The 24,430-nt window shown below is 38.4% G+C and overlaps 2 long non-coding RNA genes across 2 annotated transcripts in view; both read right to left on the reverse strand.

The window, feature by feature from the left end:
• Nucleotides 1–7,333: 7,333 nt before the first annotated feature.
• Nucleotides 7,334–21,001, reverse strand: LOC114677509 (uncharacterized). Its single transcript, XR_003728832.2, has 2 exons — nt 20,643–21,001; nt 7,334–8,079 (listed from the first exon to the last, which is right to left on the reverse strand). It is a non-coding gene; the product is annotated as an uncharacterized LOC114677509 (long non-coding RNA).
• Nucleotides 21,002–23,254: 2,253 nt separating this feature from the next.
• The window catches only part of LOC114677510 (uncharacterized), a 42,856-nt gene continuing 41,680 nt past the window's right edge, over nt 23,255–24,430 (reverse strand). The window contains exon 8 of the long non-coding RNA XR_013417002.1: nt 23,255–24,189. This is a non-coding gene — a long non-coding RNA (uncharacterized LOC114677510). The remainder of the gene's footprint in view (nt 24,190–24,430) is intronic.

Raw genomic sequence — 24,430 nt, forward strand, 5'->3', positions numbered from 1 at the left:
CCTCTTTTCAGCTTTCAGTACTAAGTATCCCAGAACAAAGAACTACAGGATGATAACGTTGCTTTCGGCCGTATCTATTACATGTGACGCCCTGATTCTGGGACAGGCCCTCTACAAAATGCATGATGTGTTCTTTCATAATCTTGCAATAACTCTGGAAGGTAACTGGTTTCTGTTTCCATCAAAGGACATAAAGCCGAAGAAAGTGGTTAACTTACCAAGCCCATACACCTAACAAGGATGTGATGTAGGATTTAAATCATATCGCTGTGACTGCAAAGCCTGAACTTCACTGTTAGGCATCCCCATGTTCTTGTCACTTGGTGCCATCGATATTTCCTGGGCAGTAAGAGTGTGTCATAGTCGCAGGAACAACTCTGGTTTTTCTAAGATGTAAGATTAAAATTTCTCTAAAAGGTTGCTGTAGCTTAACTATTTAGTTGTTTTGATATGTATGTGTGATGTGCCTTGGGTGAATTTTTTCGAAAAGTTTTTTTTCTGATTATAAAAATACATTTTTTCATTTTAGAAAGTTAAGAAAGGAGTCGGGTGCAGTGGCTTATGCCTGTAATCCCAGCACTTTGGGAGGCCGAGGCAGGTGGATCCCCTGAGGTCAGGAGTTCGAGACCAGCCTGGCCAACATGGCAAAACCTTGTCTCTACTAAAAATACAAAAATTAGCCAGACCTGGTGGCAGGCGCCTGTGATCCCAGCTACTTGGGAGGCTGAGACAGGAGAGTCGCTTGAATCCGGGAGGCGGAGGTTGTGGTGAAGCAAGATTATGTCATTGCATGCCAGCTTGGGTGACTAGAGCAAAACTCCGTCTCAAAAAAAAAAAAAAAAAAAAAGTGAAGAAAGTTAACGAAGGGTAGAAAAAGCTATATAATAAACAGTAAGGATCACCCATAATCTCACTACTCAGAGAGATTCCTTGATGACATCAATGTCCACTCCTCAGACCTAGGGAGGAAGGGCAGGTTAGCCTAACTAATACAGTTCCTGCCTGGTCCTCTACAGAAAATGATTTGTGACATGTATCATAAAACATTACGGCAAATATTTTAGCCCAGAGAGTTCAATACTGGGTAGTACTAGTAATCTGAGAGATGTTCAATATCTCTCACTCATATATTCACAATTCTTTAGAATATCTGGTTTAAACTGCACTCTAGTCTGATGGACCTGCCAAGAGTTAGCTGCAAAATTTACCAAACTAGCAGAATCAATTGATTTATCTGAAGAGTGACTTGGAATTGTACATTCGAACATTAGAAAATATCTACCAAATTTGTGTGTGTGTGTGTGTGTTTATAGAAGTTAATGTTATGACGTTGAGCTGTTCTTTCAGCAAGTAATTAGTAATCAGGCCCTATTCTTAAGAACATCATGGTTTATGATAGAAAAATTGCATCGCCATTGAAGAACATAATGCTTTTTTATTGCATTGACAAGTTGGCATGTGTCCAACTTATCTAAAAATGGAATCATTTAGATATGTTAGAGGAGAGGTACGCAGGGCTTGTCCAACCTCTTTTCTATGCTTAACATTGAATTTTGATCTGCCAAAGGACTATTTCTTTAATTTCCAGGGACAGCAGTAGCATTTTGATACTTTCTGTGAAACATGGTTGTTAAAAGTATGTCTTCTTCCTCTCTACCAGTGTTAAGTATAACCAGTAATTGCATGCTTGTGTGCGTAAACCAACTTCTAATTATGTATTTTAGAGGTTTGGCAAATGTTAGTAATGATTCTTTGTGGGAAAAAATAAACAAATAATAAAAATATAGTTCCTGATATTCCATCACCATAATAAAATCGGGCTCTACAACTTGCTAACCATGTTGCCATTGACAAGTTACTTGGAACCCACACAACTTCCTTGTCCTTATCCACAAAACGGGGGAAATAAGATTACTTGAATAACAAACTGAATACTTGTGAAGCACTTATATGATGTCTAGTGTGGAGTAAAACATAAATGGAAGTGTTTCCGCCTACACTTACGATGATTGATGCAGGTGTCCTTATAAGCCTTTTCCATCTCTAGACATTAAAGTTGGTGATAGATCAATAAATGGTGCAAAGTGTCTTAATCAATGATTGGGGAAAAAAGTACTGCATCTTCTGAATTTCCTCCACGAGAAGAAAAAGCACAGCAATAATCACTTGTGGAAAAGTGACACCTAAAGTCTGCTTCCTCCTTATTCAAGGTTCCCAGAACTGTAGCATCTTAAGAAAAGGAAGTTAAAATATGAACGAATGTCTAAAGTGGAAGCATAATTTGTAAAACACAGAATATTACTTTTTTTGAAAATAGGGAAGGCAAATGCTTCAAACATGTTCCTCTCAAGAAGTCAAAAGAGAATGAATGGATGCCTGCCAAGTGTTCTGAAATAAAGGAGATACACAGGCCACGTCTCTGAAATCATGAGATGTATCTTATGATTCATGCTAATGTTATATTCTCTATCTTATTTTTATGTTTGTTACCTTCAAATGTTCTTAAAAATCTCAATGACAAGATGCACTGTGTGTGTTTGAAGGCTTTTTGCCACACTACTGTTTATCAGATGGGAAGTACAAGGGCACAGGAGTTTGTCTACAGTCTACAGACATTATCGCTAAGGAATACATTAACATAGGGGAGAAAAGAACCTGTCACCTTGAACAGCAATCAAACAGTCATAATGATAATTTATGGAGTTAATGTGATATTGACAAGTCACTATTAAAATAATCCTTTGGGAAAATTGTTAGATATCTGCTGTAAGGTTTTATTTCAAGGGAACCAGTGACAACCTTCATCTTAGGAAACTAGTTATGTAATGAAAAGAATGAGGATTTTGCAGTTCATGTATTCTAAACCTAGGTCTGCCATTTACTAGTTGAAGGAAAGTTATATAACTTCTCTTGAGTCTCTTCATCTACAAATGGGAGTACCAATAAAGAGTTATTTAAAGGATCAGAAATAATGAGTATAAAATGCTTAGCTTGAAGTGGGGTGTGGTGACTCACACCTATAATCCAAGCACTTTGGGAGACTGAGGCGGCTGTATCACTTGAGGTCAAGAGTTCCAGACCAGCCTGGCCAACATGGTGAAACCCCGTCTCTACTAAGAACACAAAAGTTAGCTGGGCGTGGTGGCACACACCTGTAGTCCTGGCTACTCAGGAGGCCAAGGCAACAGCATTGCTTGAACCTGGGAGGTGGAGGTTGCAGTGAGCTGAGATCGTGCCACTGCACTCCAGTCTGGGCAACAGAGCTAGACTCCGTATCCAAAAAAAAAAAAAAAAAATGTAAAAGAAATGCCTAGCTTGGTTACTGTGTATACTGGATGCTCAATATAATACAATTATACTTTATAAGGTTTTAATCATTCATTCATATATTCACTTACTCATTTTGGCAGAATTGTGTGTTCCTGAGACAACGTGAAAAATATAGTCTGAATTCCATTCTTGACACGTATTTTATTGATATCTACACACAGAAGTTTCTTCAGATGATCAGTATAGATCATAGTGTTCACTGGCCACTAAATAACCCAGAGCAGTTTGAGGAATTTATTTTCTATAAAGCAATGAGGTTAGAATTCCAGTAGGTTGTGTGTGCATATAGGTCTATCTCAAACTGGTTATTGAGCTTTCAGTATGAAAAAAAAAAAAAAAAAAAAAAAAAAAAAAAAAAAAAGCATCATACTAGCTTACAGAATGAACAGGGCTGGCATAAAATGGAATAAAATTGCTGCTTCTAGTGTATAAGGGGCTCACCTCTAAAGGGGATAAAACAGTAAGTATGCAGGAATGCTAGTGTATTTGTTTTTGAAAAATAGAATGAATGTAGGCTCTAGGAATAGATATTCTCAAAGCTTATGAATAAAAAGTCAACATAAATGGAACACTTGCTAGAAACATGAAGCCTCCAAATAAAACTCTGCAGTGTCAGCTCCAAAATTGCCATGTGGGAGGAGTCTAAGACCATCTGGGAGGAAGGAGGGCCAAACAGACTTCCCTTGAAGCTTTGTTTACCTGTACACAGATTTTACTTGCGGTGGTTGTGGTGGTGAAGGAGATTTGGAGAATGTTTAACCACAAACACTATCCACCACTCCCACCCAATGTCCCCTTAAAATGTGGATTTTAGAATTGGTTTTATCCTTATATTTGGAAGCTGAAGTTTGTTATTTTAATATATGTTGAGCACCTTATAAGTAAGGTGCCAGCTGAAGACACAATATCTTTTCCCGGGACGCACGAGTTCCAGTCTATGGGATAGAGACCTGAAAACAAGTAAGTACAGCATGTCATAAGCGTCTGTCTGGACTTGTTTCTTTCTAACACCCGATAAACTGGGTAGAAATCAAGTTTCTATCCAGAACAGGCAAGGTAGTTTTCACAGAATTGGGGTTGTTGAAATCAACTTTGAAGGAAATCTTTCTCCACAGTACAATTTCTGTAAAAGAAAGCTAAATTTCAAAGCACATGTTCCCTATAAATATTATCTTCACTAGTAAATTTAAAAAATCACCCCAAATTACAAAAACTTGTACATAGTTCTCCTGAAAACCCACAGATTGAAAAAAAATCACTGGTGCCTTAACATTCCACTGAAAGAAAAAGAAAAATACTTTGGCTGATCATAGCTAATTTAGTTAATAAGGGCCCAATGAAAGCTAAACCTTATTTTGTTAAATGCTGAGAATACTGAGTGATTACCATAAGCCAAGATAGCAGTGGGTGATTTACACACATTACATTTATCAGAATTCTACAGAATGCTTCTTATACAAATGTATATGTTAAAGGCCTAAATTATTCTTCCCAATGACAGTTTTCATTTCCAGGATTGCCCTTCCCTTCAGCTACCAACTATCAATCCAAGAGCAGGCCTTAGAAAACAAGGCCCTAAAACATTTAATTTCCTTTTGGTTTTGGTTTTATGTGTGATCACAAATATTTGGCTTAGAATTCATAGCTTCTACTGTGCCTTAAAAGAGTCAAATTCTAATGTGAGTCTCTGTGAAATGTTTTCCAAAGACTTGAGGCTCTCAGTATAATATTGACTAGATAAAGAAAGAAACTTTACAGAAGTATAAATGTGCTTTTCTCCTTTTGCTAAAAAGTAGTTAGTTCAACGGTATTGGGCTGCTAGTAAATAAAAATCAAATAAAAGGAAAATAAGGAAGAAGTATTTAGTTCAAGAAGAAAATGCTTAATGATATATTGAATAGAACATTTACATCTCAGGTTTAACCAATACCAAATCAAATACATTTCAGATTTCAAGAGATCAAGATCATCCTGGCCAACATGGTGAAAACCCCACTCTACTAAAAATATAAAAATTAGCTGGGTGCGGTGGTGGGCGCCAGTAGTCCCAGCTACTGGGGAGGCTGAGGCAGGAGAATCGCTTGAACCCGGGAGGTGGAGCTTGCAGTGAGCCAAGATTGCGCCACTGCACTCCGGCCTGGCGACAGAGCGAGACTCCGTCTCAAAAACAAACAAACAAATAAAACAACAACAACAACAGCAGCAAAATAAACACCTCAGATCATGTACTGTAATGAACAGAACTATAGGGACAGGGTATCCCAGTCTGCTCACTTTATGGATGAGGCAGCAAATCCAAAGAAGGGAAGAGTCTCCACAGACTGTGCAGCGTGAAGACAAATGCGGGTAGGGCTAGAGTACATTCCACACTCCATTCCATTGCCTTTTCCACTGCACTTGTTTTTCTTTCTGCTGGTGTGTGTGGTATTTGTATGCAGAGTTCCCAAGGACCACTCTCAAAATGTATGATGCTGGCTATACCTCTGCATTTTCCTCATTCTATTGTTTTTCTCAAGTATCTCTAAACTTCAATAAAGGTCACTCAAGATTGCAAAAACATGCTGTCATTTCTCTACAGCAGGAATGCCCTTATTCCATTGGATACCAGAAAGTTCCGATTTGTAATGACAATAACAAATAATTCATTGTAAAGCCAGGATAAAACATGACCAGAGTTTAATGGGGGGATGGGCATGCCAACCTTGGGAATAGCTAAGAGTTGATAATGGCATAAGCTCAAAAGAGTATGCTCCCGTTTTTATTAATTGATAGGGGCACACAACTAATAAATAATAAAAGACAATGATTAACCTATTAGTTACCAAATGCATAAATTTATTTAGTTTTCTGGGTTTTATTTTTTTTATTTATAACATTTTGTATAACTAGCTGTCCTCCCCTTTTGAGTTTGTTTTCCCTTGGCTTCCTGGATACTTCATTACCAGTTGTCCCATTTTCCCCACAGATTTCTCCCTTCACCTCTCTCCTTCAGGTGCCTCATCTAGGTACTGCTGAATATTATATTTCTCGGATGCTCTTGTTTTCTACTCTCTCTTTCTCCATCCCTGTCCTGATTTCTCTGTGGAACAATAATTTTGCATATTAAACACCCACAGAGAGCTTCCACTATGTATTTCCAAGACTTCTCAAACTTTGTGTGTCAAAAATGAACTCATTTTATGTACAAACGTCACCCCCAAGGAAGTGGTGCATAATTCCCCATTTCTTAAGTGCAGGCTGTGCATAGAGACTTCCTTCCAAAGAGCACAGTAGAATAAAGTTGGGGGGAGTGTAACTTTATGTGGAGAATCCTGACAAACCCTGCCACAGCCTGGTGACCAAGATCAACACCAACAGTGATAAGTCATGATAAGTCATATTGACACATATACCCTTACTATTCTGTGATGAACATGGTACCCTTACTGCCCTGTGATCTCCAGAAACCCTTACCCAGACTAATCATGAGAAAAATGTGAGACAAATTCCAGTTGAAGGATTTTCTACAAAATACCTGACCAGTACTCCTCAACACTGACAAGGTCTTTGAAAACAAGGAGAGTCTGAAAAACTGTCACAGCTGAGAGGAAACTAAGAAGACATGACAATTAAACATAACCCACTATCTTAGGTGGGATTCTGGAGCAGAAAAAAGGGATGCTAAATGAAAATTAAGACAATATGAGTAAAGTATGAACTTCAGCTAATTACAATGTATTAATATTGGTTCATTAATTTTGTAAGAAATGCACCACACTAATATAAGACTTTAATAACAAAGGAACTGGGTGTAGGGTATAAGAAAGCTTTCTGTACTACCATTACTATTTTTCTGTAACTCAAAAACTATTCTAAAATAAAAATTTTATTTTTAAAAAATTTATCAGGTTGCCTTCCCAGCCTTTTTTCTCATTTTATATTCCCTATTTCTGCCCATGTAATTATGATGGAGCAAGTGGAGCTTTGCCCCAAGGATCCACATTTATAAAGCACACAGGTGTTAGTGAATGAAGTTTTATTAATTTTGGAACTTAACATCTAAGTTAAATTCCACATCAATTAAAAAAACAGTTAAAATAGGAAACTTCCAGATAGTCCCTATTGTTAACAACAAAAATCTGGGTACCACACCATGAAATACAGAGTTGATTTGAGGCAATCTAGACTGGAGAGGTCAAAGTGGACCCACTGTGATTCTGATTCAGAAAACTGTAAATTTATTTCTCTGTAACTTAACTGGACTGACTCATTAGGACCACCTCACAGGGCCTTCTGCCTCTTTTGCTTGCCATTTTACATTTATTAGTTTTTCCAATTAAATTCTATACTCATTTCCCTGGTTAAATAAGTGCCTATTGAATACATACAGTCTTCACCTTTTTCTTCTTTCTACTTGTCTTCTCAGATTTAATGTCTCAAGCAGGCTCAGTGACCAGCTGCATGAAGTAGCACCTGGTCTGCCACCCTCCCCTGTCCTGGTGGCCCCTGCTGTGGTCTGGTTGCACCCATTTGGTCACAAACATGCTGAGCCTGTGTTCATACCACAAGGCACTGCTGAGTTCATCTATTCTCTCAGGTTCTATACTTCTCCCCTGCTGAGCTCTTAGCTGTGGCCTCTAGTGCTGGTGTTCTGCTCACTCTTCAGCCTCTGCTTCCTGATCTCTGGTCTCTTCCAGTTCTCTTACCACATCCACATTACTTCCAGGGCATGCAGAAACTTCAAGAACTCTTGCACTCCAAATATAGGCCCTGGAAATCAAGAATAGTATCTCAGGCCCATATACTTAAACCCCTTCTTTAACATTGGCTTAATGTTTAATCATCCACTGCTATATTTCCAGGTTGCCGTGTTGCTCTAGAATGATGCTAAATGCAAGTATTCCTGAAGGGGCCATGCCATAGGAAAGAAGGAGCAAATCCTCTGGCTTTGGGGTTATTCCAAAGCGATTGGGGTTCTTCTACCACTGTGACTATCATCAATAAGTCCCTCTTCACCTTTGTAAGACAGCAGTAGAGCATGGACTAGACTCCCCAAATTGGTCAGCTTTTGTTCTTGTCTTCACGCTTCATCATGCTCACATGCTCTCTCTGTCCTTCTTCTCATTCTCCTCTCCCACCAGACTCAACTCCTCCCCTTAGATATAGAAAGGACTTTTATTTCCTTTACCTCCCTCATAGGAATTGCTCTCACTTATGTCATAGCCGTATCCTTCCCTAATGTGTAGTTATATTAAATCTTCATGCCTTTGGGGAGGCCTAGGAGGGAGAACCAAGGAATTCGAGACCAGCCTGGGCATCATGGTGAAACCCCACCTTTACAAGAAATACAAAACTTAGCCAGTTGTGGTGACAGGCACCTATAAGTGCCAGCTACTTGGGAGGCTAAGGTGGGAAGACTGCTTGAGCAACCTCCACAACTGCAACCTCTGTTGTGGAGGTTGTGCTTTAGTCCTCTGTATATGACTTAATATTCAAAGCCTAGATTTGGAAATTCTGGAAAAACCAGTTTAGTGATCATTAAGCCAGGATCTTACAAATAATAATAATAAAAAAGACTTCTTTTGAGATTATCATCTCACCATAGACTTCAAAAATACCTATGTTGAAATTCAAAGCCGACCATTGCTTTCTTTGGTCTCGGCAGTGTCTGCCCTCTGCTGCCCTTAGAAATAAGATCAGGCTTAGATCTGAATATTCATGGCAGAAGGGCTGCCAGGGACAAACCTCCATTACTCAGAGGAATAATGCCATAGGTTATACTTAAGCTATTATTTCAAAATAAATGTCTGTATTCTCCTTGGCTCAGATTCCAGCAATGAAGGTGATGGCTTTGGACAGAACTCCCATTGTCCTAGTTACCAAGGCAACTAACAATGGCATTTCATTTAACTGCTTTCTCTGATTTCATATTCAACTAAATATCAAGTATTGTCAATTCCATCACTATACTTTTTCTACCACTTTTCCCTCCTCCCAATTTCCATTAATTCTCCCCTTACTTCTCACCTAGAAGTCTTTACACCTTCAGTTTATTTCAGAGATTCTTTCTTTAGGTTTGGAACATGCAACTTGGGGTTCTGTAAACTTTAGATCCAATTCTACTTCTACATTTGCTAGTTTGTGAATTTGAGCAAGTTTTAAAACCTATATTTCCTCGCCCTTATAAGGCTATCAGGAGGACAAAATAAGATAATGCATCGTGGTGTCTAGTGCAGAGCAAGGCAAATGGTTGCCATTGTTATTGTTAACTATTATTCTGCTCAAATGTCAAAATGTTTCATACAATCCAAGAAAGAGATCGATGTTAAAGGCAAGGTAGGCTTCAGAAGAGTGTAGCAGTGGGGAAAGATCATGCACATGGGTGTCACCGGAAGTACAGAGTGGTAAAAAAACAATTAAATGGAAGCAGACAGGGTCAGGGAGGAAGGGAGAGAAATGTTGAAGAGGTGGACTCAGAATTGGTATTTTATTTCACAGGCATTGAAGAGATGTTTCCTTTATACAACAAAGTTGTGCATGTGTAGTGTAAGTGTGTGTGTGTGTGACTCTAAAATTAAAAATAAAAGCCAGAGGTTCGAAAGATAGCAAAAATGAATGGTTCTAACAATTAAACATGCTTATATTTTCTAAATCTGAAGCAAACTTCAGATTTTCTAAAAAGAGATAAATCTTTACAGGTGAAAGTTAACTATCAAAATCTCCCCACCCCATTCTATCAACAAAATATTTCATTTAGTTTGTACTTAATGTCTGTTAAATATTTTAATTTTTTAACCTTAATTTTAGCTTTGCAATTAGGCCCTCCTGCCTTCAAATATGTTTACTGTTAACAACAAAAAGGGAGAAAGAGAGACATACGTCAAAACCCAAGAGAAAGGGAGAAAGAAATTACCAGCAGAATGAGATTTGGAAAAAGCCAAGGATAAAATCTTAAGGATGAGAGGCATGAAAAGAAAGTATGCTTACGTAGAATGGCAATAAATGAATGCACATACTTAGAATAAACATTCGATAACTGCCCCACCCCCAGACAACAAATAACCCAAAAAGAGGAATAAGACATATAATTAGTCAAGTAAGAAACTGCATCTATTTCACATTCAGAAGCGAAAGGCTCCAAGTGAACATGGTTCATTGACAGTCACGTTGGGAAGAATTCAAGACTCAGCTCATCAGGTGATCAACTGCCAAGCTCTTAGCAGAAAGGAACTGTATCTTATTTACTGTATCAGCTCTGGTTATCAACACATAATTGGCCTTCAGTAAATTTATTGAACTAAACGAAACACCTGAGGGTTATAGAATATGAACTCTAACCATGGGACTGAGCTGGCTCTTCACCAACCTTTGAAAACAGGTCTATATTATCCTCCCTCAGCTAAATGATACCGTAGAACTGGTTGAGGCGAGTCTTGCATCACTTTACATTCTGTCTGAGGAAAGTTTATGGGCTTGTTTTTTCTTTTGTTGACCCTCCATTGTAAAGAGAATTTATCACAACTTTATTTATTTATTTATTTTTTATTATACTTTAAGTTCTAGGGTACATGTGCACAACGTGCAGGTTTGTGACACGTGTATACATGTGCCATGTTGGTGTGCTGCACCCATTAACTCATGGGTTCCAGTTGTTTCCTTCTGCTCAGGTTATCAGGAGTTGCACATAATGGGCTGGTACCTGGGACACTTTGCTGTCCCAAAAGGGTGATATTCAAAGTCTGGTTCTACTAACTCCACTCTCCTTCCTGTAAGACCCTTCCTAAGAGACTGTCAGCTGTTCCGCAAGGAGTTCAGAATTACTAATTATGAGTGACTGAAGAAAATGAGAAAGGTTGAGAATGCTAGGATGGGCAGAGTAATAAAAATTAAAAATTTCAAATAATGTTTTGTATCTTTTACCTCATGTCCTCCTGGCTATTAATTAATTACCTGTTTCAGTGTACAAGAAAAATAGGACCTAACTCCCAGTGGATGAGCATCCTTGAAACCTTTGTGATGCACTTGAATTATAGCTATTAATAGCAAGCTCATGGAACAATGAGTAAGACATTCCTACTCATTAAAGTTCTCCCAAATGATATATTCAAAATTTTAAGTTCCTTAAGTGGCTGTAACTTTCCATTAATAGTGAAGAAAGTTTCCTTTTTAAAAAATTTATAGGAAATGGGGTCATCTTCTCTAAAAAAAATGGTCAATTCCTTTGTGACTAATTGTCTAAGGTATTTTTTTCTTTTCTTTTCTTCTCTCCCATTATTGGAGTGGAAGAAGGAGTGTGAGTAGCGTCCTATCCTTTATTTCTAGGCTTCTTCAGGAGTTTATGTGGATCGGTGAAGACTAGTAAGGATTCAAAAAATGTGAAGACATAACAAGTGTTGAAACCATTCTTATTTATATCTTTTTTGCTACTGCTGTTACCTTGCTAATTTCCATTTCACATGTTAACTTTCCATTTTCAGTCAGTGATTTTCACCTGCTCAAAAGTCTTTCTATCAATGCTCACTGTTAAATATCAGATAAATAACAAAAGTTCTTACATTTGCATGGAGGTAAAAATAAAATAGTAAAGAAGGGCCAGGTGCCGTGGCTCACGCCTGTTATCTCAGCACTTTGGGAGGCCAAGGCAGGCAGATTGCTTGAGGCCAGGAGTTTGAGACCAGCCTGGCCAACATGGTGAAACCCCGTCTCTACTAAAATTATAAAAATTAGCTGGTCATGGTGGTGCATGCCTGTAGTCCCAGCTACGTCAGGAGGCTGAGGCACAAGAATTGTTTGAACCCAGGAGGCAGAGGTTGCAATGAGCCAGGATCGCAGCACTGTACTCCAGCCTGGGCAACAGAGTAATACTCTGTCTCAAAAAATATAATGTAATGTAATATAATATAGTATAATATAATATAATATAGAAGGAGGGGGAGAGATATGCTCCTTGAAGAACTATCAAACACATTTTGGGGATGTCTTCATCCAAGGACAACTCTGATTACCTGAATCTTTCACCAGAAAGATCTAAAGAGAAAACCAAATTTTATTATTTATTTTTTGCAAATTCTATTTTGGATTCAGGTTTGTGCAGGTTTGTTACATGAGTGTATTGCATGATGCAGAGATTTGGGGTGCAAATGATCCTGTGACTCAGGTAGTGAGCATAATGCCCAATAGTTTTTCAGCCCATGTCCTCCCCCGAGTAATCCTTAGTATCTGTTGTTCCCATCTTTATGTCCATGTGTAATCAATGTTTAGCTCCCACTCATAGTATTTGCCTTTCTGTTTTTGCATTAATTTGCTTAGGATAATGGGCTCCAGCTGCATCTACGTCAATGCAAAGGACATAATTTCTTTCTTTTTATGGCTGTTTAGTATTCCATGGTGTATATATACCACGTTTTCTTTACCCAGTCCACTGTTATTGGGCACCTAGGTTGATTCCATGTCTTTCCTATTGTGAATAGTGCTGTGATGAACATGTGAGTGCATGTGTCTTTTGATAGAACTGTTTATTTTACTTTGGGTATATACTCAATAATGGGATTGCTGGGGCAAACAGTAGCTCAATTTTAGGGTCTGCAAACCTAGTTTTCTTAGTTTGAAAAGCAGTCATATAATTTTATTATTATTCAGTTTGTAAATCTGGAATAATTTCTCAATAGGCTGATAGTGTGTTAAAAAAAAAAAAGACAAAGAAAATCAGAACATTTAAATTCTAATCTTCTGGGCTCTTAAAAGAGCCCAGTTCAATTTGTTTTGTTTTGCTTTCTCACACAACTGAGATACCACAGCTTTGTAGCATCTACAAAAGATTATTAAGGTAAACTGTGGAAGTTGTTGATTGGAAAGGAGGACTTTCCAGTTTTATTTTTATTCAGATTCCTGATTGATTAGGCTGCAGCACAACCTGGTTGGTCACTGTGTAGGTTGAAGGAATCCTGCAGAGAAAATGAGTAAAAATCAGAGCCCAAACCAAATCCACATGTTTTCTATACACTAATCCCCAGGAGCTTTAAATACATAAAACATGTGGAAAAACATAATCAAGTAGCTACAAATTCCATCATAAAAGTTTTCCAGTGGAACTGGGCAATAAGTCCATTCAAAATAAACCACAACAGGGATTCTTGATGGTGGAAAACATTACGAGTAACTTGCAAACTGGCAAGAAATTACAGCCAATAAGTGTGCTCTAAGAATAGTAGATACCTATAATAAATGATTTCCAAAGGAAATTCCAGCTATTAGAAGAAGGCCAGCAAAAGATGTGGAGATGACTTTAGTTCCAGCATGCTCTGTTTCTCTCCACTGGCTTGTGTTAAAGGGAAGAACTGTTTTTTAATTCCCCATTTCAAGTAGTTGCCATGCTTTAATATAGTCAGAAACTGGACATGTTTTCCCCATAATGTAAAAGACAGCCTCATTCTTTAAGAAAAGAATGGGAATTGCAAACAATTATTACCATTAGCATGTCTAGAGAGGATCATATTGATATATCTTGAAAGACGCATCCACGGAGTTTATAGATGAAGCCAGGTGGTAGAAATAAGGACTAGTCCTTTAAGAAATATAGGCATTTGGCCGGGTGTGTTGGCTCATGCCTGTAATCCCAGTACTTTGGGAGGCTGAGCAGATGGATCACCTGTGGTCAGGAGTTTGAGAGCAGCGTGACTAACATGGCAAAACCTCATCTCTAGTAAAAATACAAAACATTAGCCAGGTGTGGTGGCGGGCACCTGTAATTCCAGCTACTTGTGAGGCTGAGGCAGGAAAATCGCTTGAACCCGGGAGGTGGGGGTTGTAGTGAGCTAAGATCTCACCATTGCACTCCAGCCTGGGCAACAAGAGTGAAATTCCATCTCAAAAAAAAAAAAAAAAAAAAAAGAAAGAAAGAAAAGAAAAGAAAAAAAGAAATATAGGCATATAAGGCATAAACTTGCTTTGATTGCCCACTAACAGGCCCTAGGGATTTGAAGTCAGACAAGACCCTGGCCTTTCCATCAGTGATTATGCCTGAGTGGAGGATGGGGATAAATACATACATTATCATGTTACCATATCATTTGTACAATAAAAGAGGTAAGCAAAAAAGCTCCAAGGAGAGAAATCTAAAACATACTGGGAGGCAAATTGCTTAAAATCCTGTGACCTGGATTTTCTCATCTGAAAAACAGAAACAAGGATAACCAAACTGTGGAAATATTGAAAGGATCAGATGAATCACATTATAATGAAGAATGCTATACAAATGTGATCTATTGTTAATATACTTCTAAAACAGGGGTGTCCAATCTTTTGGCTTCTCTGGTCCACATTGGAAGAAGAATTGTCTTGAACCACACATGAAATACACCAACACTAACAACAGCTGATGAGCTATTAAAAAAAAAAATTCACAAAAAAACTCATAATTTAAGAATGTTTACAAATTTGGCCAGGCATGGTGGCTCACGCCTGGTGGCTTGAGCTCACGCTAATCCCAGCATTTTGGAAGGCTGACATGGGAGGATCACGAGGTCAGGAGATCGAGACCATCCTGGCTAACACGGTGAAACCCCTTCTCTACTAAAAATACAAAAAATTAGCCAGGCGTGGTGGCAGGCATCTGTAGTCCCAGCTACTAGGCAGGCTGAGGCAGGAGAATGGTGTGAACCCGGGAGGCGGAGCTTGCAGTGAGCCTAGATGGCGCCACTGCACTCCAGCCTAGGTGACAGAGTGAGACTCAGTCTCAAAAAAATAAAAAAAGGTTTACAAATTTATGTTGGGCCGCATTCAAATCCATCCTGGACTGCATGCAGCCTTTGAGATGTGAGTTGGAGAAGCTTGTTCTAAAATAAAAAGCCTTTAATATGTGCTAAGCACTGTTATTGCTATTTGCATATATAAATCAATCCTCTCAACCACCCTATGAGGTAGATACTATTGTTAGTACTTCACAAATGAGGAAACTGAGGCCCAGAAAGATTAGGTAACTTCTGTACAGTTACACAGCTAAGTTTCAAACCCAGGCATCTGGCTCCAAGCAGAGGATTTACATCGAAGCTATTGATGCTTAAGCTTTGGGACTTCTCCTTTACATGTGTCACACCAAGACTCTAGGTGGGGTCCCAGTAGTGTCTTCATGTGGCCATATGTACTTGTAAAATTTGCAAAAGTAAGACATTTTATCCAATTAGTTCAGAATATTCTCCTTTTTGATTCCAACTTCAGATGCCTCATGTTTCCCCCCTTGCCAGGTAGAGTTAGAGTAAACATGTCATTTTTGAAATACAGCTAAGGGCTAGTTGAGTTGATGTTGATGACACATTCACTTGGGTTTAGTGAGGTCTCTTTAGGCAGCTTGCAGTCACTCCCATTACTGGTTGTTGGGGAGGCCTCACATGCCAGTCAGGGTAGAGACGGAATCCAGAGGTTTGTCTGACTCTATTGAAAATTCTCCTGACCCTACACTCCTTTCATGTGTTCAGTAATCCATAAACAGTTTTCTTAATTCTTTAACTGAGACATGATAGTCTATCCTCAGCCACCAACAGCATTTGGTACTACAACTCATGTCCAACCTGGCTTTAACACACCTTTTTAGTTTATGTCCCCTCTAGATCTCCCTTTACACCATGCTCCAGCCAAAGGGCACTTCTTCCTTTGCTGGGCCATAGTCTTCGCTCTTGCTTAGGCTTTTATTAATTTCTTGCTGACATGGCATGAAATCTGATATCAGCGAAGATAATATACACTCCTAATTCACCATAAAAAAACATCAGTGTCACATTTGTTAGTGGGCATTAACATTTAAAATAAGTCACTACACAAGAAAACTTGAAATGGCAGAAAAATTACAGCTTATATATAAAAAAGGAACTACAGTGTTTTTAGATTTGATGAGAATTCTAAAAATATATATGTCATTACTAATAATGGAGTTTGAAGCTGAAAGTTTTCTAAACTATCAGTAACTATAAATATTGGCTAATAATATTTCCCTCACAATGGTGGAAAGACTGAATTTGCACACTATTCTTGCCAAAATAGTGATATAAAAGTTGTTAAAGGTCAGGCACAGTAACTCACACCTGTAATTCCTTTGAGAGGCTGAGGTAAGAAGATTGCTTGAGGTCAGGAGTTCAAGACCAGCCTGGGCAACATAGTGAGACCCCCATCTCTACAAAAAAAGAATGTTGTCATGTGCAGCAAAAATTACAGTAGAAGTAGTATAAGGTGTATCAGAGGTTAATAAATGAAATATTTTTTCTGGATTTTCTGATTTGCAGAAAGTCTTTGAAAACTGTTCTTTTGTAACCTTTAATAAATATTTGTTTCATACCTAATTTTTTTCTATCCTTAAAGAGAGTTCCACAAAATGTGTAAGATTTAGGCCTGACCAGGCATGGTGGCTCACACCTGTAATCCCAGCACCTTGGGAAGCTAAGTCATGAGGATTGCTTGAACCCAGCATTCAAGTCCAACCTGGACAGCATAGCAAGACCCCATCTCTACAAAAAATAATTTTAAAAACGAGCTGGGTGTGGTGAACATGTGCCTGTAGTCCCGGTTATTCAGGAGGCTGAGGTTGAGGATCACTTGAGCCCAGGAAGTCAAAGCTGCAGTGAACCATGACTGCACCACTGCAACACAGCAAGACCCTGTCTCAAAAAAAAAAAAAAAAAAAAAAATTAGGGCCCAAAAACTTGGGTTTGTCTCTCATGTTTTTTCCCCTAACCCGTTTCCCCAATCCATTTTCTGTAACCCATTTTTTTCTAACCCAATAGCTTTTGGTTTAAGCTGTTCTGTTAGTTACATACTGCTTTGAATGAACATATTGCTTTGTTATATGAATTTTGAGTGGTTACATTAATGCTTTAAATGAACCAGAGGGTGACAGGAGCACAGACTGGATAGAGTTCTGCTGGGAGTGACCAGGTTTGTATTCCTACCTCTAGCTGTGTGTGTCTTGAATCCTAGTGCCTCTTTCCACTAGGTAAGTAAAGTAGTGCCTTCCACTACATGGTGTGCAGTGATTGTTCTGTGGCTCTGGGTTCTGTGGGCCTCTGATAACTATATGAAAAATATTCTTTCTCTTTACTCTGTTATTTTTAGTTTGGCTAATAGGAAATGAATGTGGTTATTGGAACAGCAGAAAGCAAATAACCAATGACTTCTTGCCTTACTGCTTAAATTTGCTTATCACTCTATTACCTGCATCATTGAGGCTTCCTTATCAGTATTGTTAAGTATTAAATATATTAATAGAAACTCTAACAAATCAATTGCTGTGAGTTAAAGAAAAGCAAAGGAAGTTTCTGGGGCCAAAGGAGCCCAAGCAAAAATCAGAATGCAATAGTAAATGTGGCTCTGGGAAGTAACAAGCCAGGTTGATGGATTACATTACACCTAAAGCAAAATTATCATCGTCAGAGACCTAGCCATCCCAAGTAACAGCTTAGGTCTGCGGTTCTCAATGCCAACTGAATATTAGAATCACCTGGACTTTAAAAATTAAGTGTCCTGCCCTGCTCCCTTCTGAGAGTCTGATTGCGTTTCCCAGGTGATCCTATGTGCAATTAGATCTGAGCACCTCTGATCTAGGTGTTATGCTTTCAGGGGCAGTGGAGAGGCTGGATGCTTATAAAGCTTCTCTTAAACAAAGGCTAATATCAGAGCTGGATCCATTTAGTAAAAGAATTCAGTTAAATATAGCTCTCCCAGAAGGAAAAGTATTTTAAGCTATTATTAGTCATTTATACTTCAGTGCAACTCTGTTCAATAAATAGAAGTTTCTGTGATGATGGAAATGTTCTATATTTGTGCTGTCTACTTTCTTAGTCCACTAGCCTCACGTGTCCATTGAACACTTGAAATGGGGCTAGAACAACCGAGTGACTGAATTTTAAAATTTGTTTTAATTCATTTAAATTTAAATTGTTGCATGTGGCTAGTGGCTACCATGTTGGTCAGTGCAGTTCCCGTGTGAATGGGTAATGAGTAAAGCGATAAAGTAGGGGTTACTGCATGCCTGGGGAGAGGAGTCAGAAGGACACCAGAGGATGGAAAAAAAAAAAAGGGAGTAAATGAGGTCAGGTTCACTGTGAAAACTCCATAGGGAGAGCAGAGGAGAAGCTATAGCAAAATGTGGCTTTGGGAATGCCTATCACTCTTGGTGCCACCCCAAAATAATGTTGAAGAGGAATTTCTGAGCTGGGGACTTTGGCTCTGATCTGCCCCACCTCTCTTCTACAGACCAGTGACTGACCAAATAGTAAAGCTCACAGAAGCCTTTGCTGCTGGGAACTGTTACTAGGAAAGCGGCAAAGTGGAAAGAGTAAGGCACTGGTGCTTACAAGCCAATAAAAAGTCACCTAGTATCTCGGAATCACTGTTGTTTCATAGCACAAGTGGTAAGATATAAGTGTCTACTCAGTGCCATTCAACACATATTATGTTGCCAGATCGTATCAGGCTATAGATGGAAGCCCCTTGGACCCTAAGAGAACCACTGAAATTATTGATTATTCCTGTGGAAAGAGCTGATCCCACTTAAATACTACCCCTTCCAAAGGTATTGTGAAAGAACTTCCATACGTACATGGTGGTTCAGTGGTAGCATTTTTACCTGCCATGCGGGAGGTCCAGGTTTGTTTCCTGGCCCTTCCAACATGTCATCCCATTTTGGCTGGGTGCGGTGGCTCACGCCTGTAATCCCAGCACTTTGGGAGGTCAAGGCAGGCAGATCACTTGAGGCCAGGTGTCGGAGATCAGCGTGGCCAACATGGTGAAACCCTCTGGTGGTGCACTCATGTAGTCCCAGCTACTCAGGAGGCTGAGGCATGAGAATTGCTTGAACCTGGAAGGCAGAGGTTGCAGTGAGCCGAGATTGCACCACTGCACTCCAGCCTGGAGGACAGGGTAAGGCTCTGTCTCCAAAAAACAGAGAAAAAAAAGGAACTTCCAGGCCGGGTGCGGTGGCTCACGCCTGTAATCCTAGCACTTTGGGAGGCTGAGGCGGGTGGCTCACGAGGTCAGGAGATCTAGACCATCCTGGCTAACACGGTGAAACCCATTTCTACTAAAAATACAAAAAATTATCCAGGCGTGGGGTCGGGCCCCTGTAGTCCCAGCTATTCGGGAGGCTGAGGCAGGAGAATGGCGTGAACCCGGGAGGTGGAGCTTGCAGTGAGCAGAGATAGCACCACTGCACTCCAGCCTGGGCGACAGCAGGAGAGTCTGTCTCAAAAGAACAAAACAAAACAAAACAAAAACCAAAGAATTTCCAGAGATATGAAGAACACGATGTCTGTAGATGTCAAGACTGGAAGGAATTTTCTAAGCATAAATCTTGGTCCTATGATGTTACAGGCCAAAAGAATGAGGCTCATGATCAACTCAGTATACCACTGGAGGCTATATGAGTAAGCAACAAAACTGTTTGTCATAAATGCAGAATGTTGGCAAACTGACAAAACTGCGTCTGCCACCCAGAAGGAATGCTGAGGGCAGTCACGCCCCAAGTGCAGTGTTTCTTGTGATTAGGTATATCTGAAGCCTGTTAGTAACAATACGAACCTGTGATCAATTAAGCAGCTGACCAGTCCTTACCTCCTCCTCCTTGCTCTTGTTACCCAATAAATAGGAGCGGCTGTGGAAGCTCAGGGACTGCCTTTGCTCACTAGAAGTGGGGAGCTCTCTTTTTCTTCCCTGGCTCCCCTTCCTTCAAAAGTTTCTTTTGTTTTTTGTTATAATTTCTACGTTTGTCCCTTGGTTCAGTTTGTAATGACAATCTCAGGCAGTAACAACAGTAACTGCTATAATCACGGTCTCAAGTAGTAACCATGGCAGTCGGCTACACTATGACAGAGCCTATGGCAGGCCAGTCGGTAACACTTTGTAGATGGCTACCTACGCTATTAATTCTCATGAACTGTTCTTTGACTCTAGTCTTTACCCTATTCCATAACTAGGGAGTTGATTGCATCAGTCTCTGCAAAACATTTTTTAAAACTTGACAATATGCATTGACAATGAGTTTATCTAGTTAAATCATTCCTATTTAAATACCTGGTTAATGATATTTGGGTCTTATATCTACCCTCAAATCAATTTTATATTTTTAATGACACTACAGGTCAATTCCTTTTAAGAAAAATTGGCAAAGAAAATATTTTCATGTTTTATTTGGATAATGGTCCCAGAGCGCCCTGGCACACATTTTGACAGAGTGAAAAAAGTTCAGGAAAAAACCCACAAGCATAATTAAAACAGAGGGAAAGGTAAAATAAACAATAAGTCTTGGATAGAAGCGAAAGTGTGACCATTTGCAATAGCAAAGAGTATACCTGGCCGTCTTTCACAATTCACCTAAGGAGTTGCTAACAGATCTTGCACGGTGGCTTGAACTCTAGCATATTCCTTCTGATCTTGACCATGAAGCAGTCCTCCTCAGTCTCAACAGCCTCACATTACATGTGTGAGGCCCAGTCCCAAACCAACGATCTAAAGTCCTTAGGTGCAGCACCCTTCCTACTTACTCTTTCTGATTCCAGAACTCTGACCTCTTCTTCCTCAGCTGAGTAGGGCCACAGTTTTCTTTCTGGTTTCATTCTACCTCTTTGTGCTCTGCTCAGAAAATTTTCTCCAGGCACAGAGCTAGCATGAAGTGGGAGTCATCTCATGAGATTCTCTTCTGTTAGGGATTGAAGGCTTGCACTGTCAATGTCCAAAGTCCACTGTTTGGAAATCATTGCTTCACATATTTTGTCCAGTCTTTTAGCTTTATGTTTCGTATGGGTAAAAGTGAAAGTCATTACTGTTTGATAAGATTTTTAACAAACCATTGCAATGTTTATAAGAGACATCAAAATACAGTGAATACAATAAAGAGATAGAAAATGATAGATTAAAAAAAAGACTACCAAGCAAAGCTATTGAAGCCTTATTAATAAAATATACATTCTAGCAGCATAATGATAAGCAAAAGGATTACTTATATATTGCTAACGGGAAAAGTTTATAGGAAAATATAACAAAGATGAACTTGTATGAGCTTAAAAACATAGCCCCGCACAAAAAACAAAATATTTAAACACATAGAGAAATTCCATCAGAGTTGGACATTTTAGCCCACCTCTTCCCATAATTAATTGATAAAGTAGATGAATAATTAATTGATATGAACATATATTTGAAAAATATGATTTATAAACTTTATCTAATGAACAGATGCACAACTCTGCACCCAGAAATTGAAGGTACACATTCTTTAAAAACACACATGGAATATATATAAATGTTGAACACTTAATAATTAATAGTAAGTTTTATCAAACAATATAATCATTTATATTTATTAATTTAATATATATCAGAATGAAAACCCTCTTCTAGATTATTTTGACTCTAAGAAAAAATTATAATGTACATTAGAAACTAGAGCAAAACAATGATGACCATATTATATTAAAAAATGTAACCTGCAGCTATAAAAGTGTCCATAGAAAAAGGTATAATGTTAAATACTAGCATGAAAAGAAAGGCTGAAAACCATGGGTAATCAACAACTCATAGTTTAGAAACAAAACAACCCCAAATGTAGGAGAAAGAAAATATTGACAAGAGAAAAAGAAAGTAAACAAAACAAAATAGATAGGACCAATCAACAAATACAAACCCCAAACATTGTCTACGAAGATGAACAAATCTCTGTTCATTCACATCAAAAGTGATTGATGAAAAGGGCACATTATATTTAAAATAGAGATTTTTTTAAACACAGAAGACTACATGAATAATTTTATCTTTGATAAATTTTAATACTTAGATAACACTTAGATAAACAATTTCTTGGAAAAATATTAATTTAACTTTAAAAAACTAAACTTGTATTTTTAAATCCACTTATCATTAACAAAAGAGAAAGAAAAAGTCCTGAAAAACACCACACAACAATGTTTTTCTTGGCAAATTATATGTAATCTTCAGGTAACATATAATACCTGTCTGAAAAACTGTTACAGAGGATAAAAATAAGGCATAACTCCCTAATTTATATCAAGAAGTTAGGGTGGAGTGGACAAAGAGAATATGAAGTAAAACATTCTAAAGTTCTCATAGGGGTAGGAAGAAAAGTTATAGGAAAAGGATGGTGAAAGTTTTCTAACATTGTTATGATATTGGGATGGCAGAAAAATAAGGAAAAATGAGCATATTAAATGGTAAACTGAAATTTAGGGGGACATGTTTGGGTTATTTTTGATTGATAATGTGAGCAAAAAAAGGTCAGCCATTGATGAAATGTAAAATTACATCAGAAATTCTAAAACAAGGTAATTAAAAAATATTTAAAAAATACAAATACAAATTTGATCAACCCACAGCAATAATAAGCAATAAAGATATGAGAAAATAATACAAGTAATAAACCTGAAGAAAGAAGGAATACATTAAGAATAATCCAAATCTCATGTTGAAATGTAATCCCCAGTGTTGGAGATGGGGCCCGGTGGGAGGTGTTTGGGTCAAGAGAGTGGATTCTTCATGAATGGCTTGGTGCCATCCGCACAGTAATGAGTTCACCCAAGAGCCAGTTGTTGCTCTTGCTCCCTCTCTCACTCCCACTCTTGCCATGTGAATGTGTCTGCTCCTCCTTTGCCTTCTGTCATGAGTAAAAGCTCCCTGAGGCCCTTACCAGAAGCAGATGCTGGTGCCACACTTCTTGTACAGCCTGCAGACCTGAGAGCCAATTCAACCTCTTTTCTTTATAAATTACCCCATCTTGAGTATTCTTTTATAGCAATGCTAGAATGGCCTAACACAACCATGTATAAAACATGCATGTCATGTATAAAATGTAATTATAAACAAAAGGATTACTTATATACTGCTAACAAAAAATTCATAGGAAAATATAACAAAGCTGAACTTGTGTGTGTTTAAAAACACAGCCCCCAAATGCAAAAAACAAAATATTTAATTAAACACATAGAGAAATTTATAAATAGTGCATTCCATCAGAGTTTATAACATGAACAGACATTTCTCAAGAGAAGACATACAAGTGGACAAAAAACATAAAATCAACATCACTAATCATCAGAGAAGTGCAAATTAAAACCACAATGAGATATCATCTCACACTGGTCAGAATGGCTATTACTAAAAAGTCAAAAAATAATAGATACTGGTAAGGCTGTGTAGAAAAGGTAATACTTATACACTGCTGGTGGGAAAGCAAACCAGTTCAGCCACTGAGGAAAGCAGTTCAGAGATTTCTCAAAAAACTTGTAACTATTAGGTTGGTGCAAAAGTAATTGAGGCTTTTGCTATGATTTGCAATGGTAAAACATGCAATTACTTTTGCACCAATTTATACTATTCAACCCAGCAATCCCATTACTGAGGGTATATCCAAAATAAAAGGAATTGTTCTACTAAAAAGACACATGCACTCACATTTTCATCACAGCACTATTCACAATAGCAAAGACATGGAATCAACCTACATGCCCATCAGAGATGGACTGGGTAAAGAAAATGTGCTGTATCTACATCATAGAATACTACACAGCAATAAAAAAGAATAAAATCATATTCTTTGCAACAACATTGATGCAGCTGGAGACCAACATCCTAAGCAAATTAACTCAGGAACAGAAAACTAAATACCATATGTTCTTACTTACAAGTGGGTGTTAAACATTGGGTACTCATGGACAAAGAAGGCAACAATAGATTCTGGGGAATATTGGAGGTGGGAGAAGGAGGCAGACAAGGGTTGAAAAACTTCTGGGTACTCTAGTCACTTCCTGGGTGATGAGATCAATTGTACTCCAAACCTCAGCATCACACACTATCCATGTAGCAAACCGGCATATATATCCCCTGAATCTAAAATAAAGGTTGAAATTACAAAAACCAACAAACAAAAACCAACACACAAAAAACAGGAATACCTGTCATCACACTAAAATTAAATGGACCATATTCAATTCTTCTGTTAGAGAGAGTATTTCAGGTTACATCTTACAAGAAGTCCGCAGAGTTAGGAAACACAGAATCAGCTTATTTTTTTTTTTTTTTTTTTTTTTTTTGAGACGGAGTCTCGCTGTGTCTCCCAGGCTGGAGTGCA

The sequence above is a fragment of the Macaca mulatta genome, chromosome 4 (genome assembly GCF_049350105.2).
Source record: "Macaca mulatta isolate MMU2019108-1 chromosome 4, T2T-MMU8v2.0, whole genome shotgun sequence".
Taxonomy (NCBI): domain Eukaryota; kingdom Metazoa; phylum Chordata; class Mammalia; order Primates; family Cercopithecidae; genus Macaca; species Macaca mulatta.